The 2,500-nt window shown below is 37.5% G+C and overlaps 1 protein-coding gene across 5 annotated transcripts in view; it reads left to right on the forward strand.

The window, feature by feature from the left end:
* zbtb7b (zinc finger and BTB domain containing 7B) overlaps positions 1 to 2,500 on the forward strand; it is a 35,842-nt gene that overhangs the window by 1,355 nt on the left and 31,987 nt on the right. For 2 of the 5 annotated variants that reach the window (XM_061915225.1, XM_061915222.1), the window contains exon 1: positions 1 to 818. This exon is cut by the window's left edge. The exons of 2 other annotated variants lie outside the window; for them this stretch is intronic. The gene's annotated coding sequence lies outside the window, so the exon portion shown is untranslated. Of the gene's footprint in view, positions 833 to 2,500 lie in introns of all 5 variants that reach the window. One more of the 5 variants, XM_061915223.1, reaches the window with a different exon arrangement.

The raw sequence follows: 2,500 nt of genomic DNA on the forward strand, positions 1-2,500 counted from the left end.
ATGTGAGTGTGTGTGTTTATATGATGTGTGTGTGAGTGAGCGTGTGTTCTTGTGACTGTGTTTGTGTGTGTGTATGTGTGTTCTTGTGTTTTTGTATTCTTGTGTTTATGTGTGTTGTGTGTGTGTGTGTGAATATGATGTGTGTGTGAGTGAGGGTGTGTTCCTGTGTGTGTGTGTGTTCTTGTGGTTTTGTATTCTTGTGTGTGTGTGTGTATGTTCTTGTGTTTTTGTATTTTTGTGTTTGCGTGTAAATGTGTGTTCTTGTGTGTGTGTTATGTGAGTATGTGTGTGTATATGATGTGTGTGTGTGTGCATGTGTGTTCTTGTGTTTTGGTATTCTTGTGTGTTATGTGTGTATGCGTGTTCTTGTGTTTTTACCCCGAAAGGGAATAAGCGGTAGAAAATGGATGGATGGATGGATGTGTTGTGTGTGTTATGTGAGTGTGTGTGTATATGAAGTGTGTGAATGTGTGTTCTTGTGTTTTTGTGTGTTTGTGTGTGTGTACCTGTGTTATGTGAGTGTGTGTGTGTGTGTATGATGTGTGTGTGAGTGAGGGTGTGTTCTTGTCTTTTTGTATTTCTGTGTGTGTGTGTGTGTTCTTGTGATTTGGTATTCTTGTGTGTTATGTGAGTGTGTGTGTATGTGTTCTTGTGTTTTTGTATTTTTGTGTTGTGTGTGTGTACGTGTGTTATGTGAGTGTGTGTATATGATGTGTGTGTGTTTTTGTGTGTGTGTGTGTGTGAGAGAGTGAGAGAGGTAAGATGTACCTGCTGACTCCTCCCTCTGACAGACCGGACCAACGAGCTCAACAAGCCTGGTTTGGTTTCCCCTGTATTGGACACACACACACACACACACACACACACACACACACACACACACACACACACACACATGTATTTGTTACCCTAATGAGAAAAAAGCTTCCCTGTTTAGGAGCAGCCTTTCTAGATATATGCAGAAGTGTATTTCCAACATGAATAATATATACATACTATGCACATATAAAAAAAGCTTCTGGTGAAAAATGAATTGCAATTTCACAAGACAAACTTAGAATGTTGGCAGTATTATAACAAAAGTCTTCATTTTACTCAAGGCAAGTCCAAATTTGACAAGAAAAAATGAACATTTGTGCAATATTATGATAAAAGTTGGAATTTTACTTATCACGGTTTTACAAGAAACACTTAAAGTTTGGGCAATTATATGAAAAGAGTCATCATTTTACTCGACAGAAGTCAAAATTTGATAAGAAAACTTTAAAATGTTGGCAATATTATATTAATCCAAATTTTACTCTGCAAAATGATGGCAAAAGTCACTATGTTACAACAACAACCAGAAAAATTGGCAATGTTGTGACAAAAGTCAGAATTTTATATGACAAATGTCACCGTTTTGCATTAAAAAGTAATAATTTAAAAATAAAATATTGCAATATTACAGAAACAGAAAGAATACGAGAAATTGTTCCCAATTTTATAAGAAAAAAGTCGACACATTGTGAGAAAAAGACAGATTTTTTTGCGGGGTTGTTTGTAATTGTTTTTTAAACTTCATTATTTACTTCAAGTTATTACAGTGTGTGTCTTAATACATATTTATTTATTTTTATTAGTATTAATTGTGGTCAAAGGGGGCGCATTTCAATGTCTTACACACACTTGTTATTTCATATGTTGACCAGAGGCGGAGCACTTCAAATGTTGACACACACTTGTTATTTCATATGTTGACCAGAGGCGGAGCACTTCAAATGGTGACACACACCTGTTATTTCATATGTTGACCAGAGGCGGAGCACTTCAAATGTTGACACACACTTGTTATTTCATATGTTGACCAGAGGGGGAGCATTTCAAATGTTGACAACCACTTGTTATTTCATATGTTGACCAGAGGGGGGAGCACTTCAAATGTTGACACACACTTGTTATTTCATATGTTGACCAGAGGGGGAGCATTTCAAATGTTGACAACCACTTGTTATTTCATATGTTGACCAGAGGGGGGAGCACTTCAAATGTTGACACACACTTGTTATTTCATATGTTGACCAGAGGCGGAGCACTTCAAATGTTGACACACACTTGTTATTTCATATGTTGACCAGAGGCGGAGCACTTCAAATGTTGACACACACTTGTTATTTCATATGTTGACCAGAGGGGGAGCACTTCAAATGTTGACACACACTTGTTATTTCATATGTTGACCAGACGCGGAGCACTTCAAATGTTGACACACACTTGTTATTTCATATGTTGACCAGAGGGGAGCACTTCAAATAATGACACACACTTGTTATTTCATATGTTGACCAGAGGCGGAGCACTTCAAATGTTGACACACACTTGTTATTTCATATGTTGACCAGAGGGGGAGCATTTCAAATGTTGACAACCACTTGTTATTTCATATGTCGACCAGAGGGGGGAGCACTTCAAATGTTGACACACACTTGTTATTTCACATGTTGACCAGAGGGGGAGCTTT

The sequence above is a fragment of the Nerophis ophidion genome, linkage group LG11, assembly GCF_033978795.1.
Source record: "Nerophis ophidion isolate RoL-2023_Sa linkage group LG11, RoL_Noph_v1.0, whole genome shotgun sequence".
Classification (NCBI taxonomy): Eukaryota; Metazoa; Chordata; class Actinopteri; order Syngnathiformes; family Syngnathidae; genus Nerophis; species Nerophis ophidion.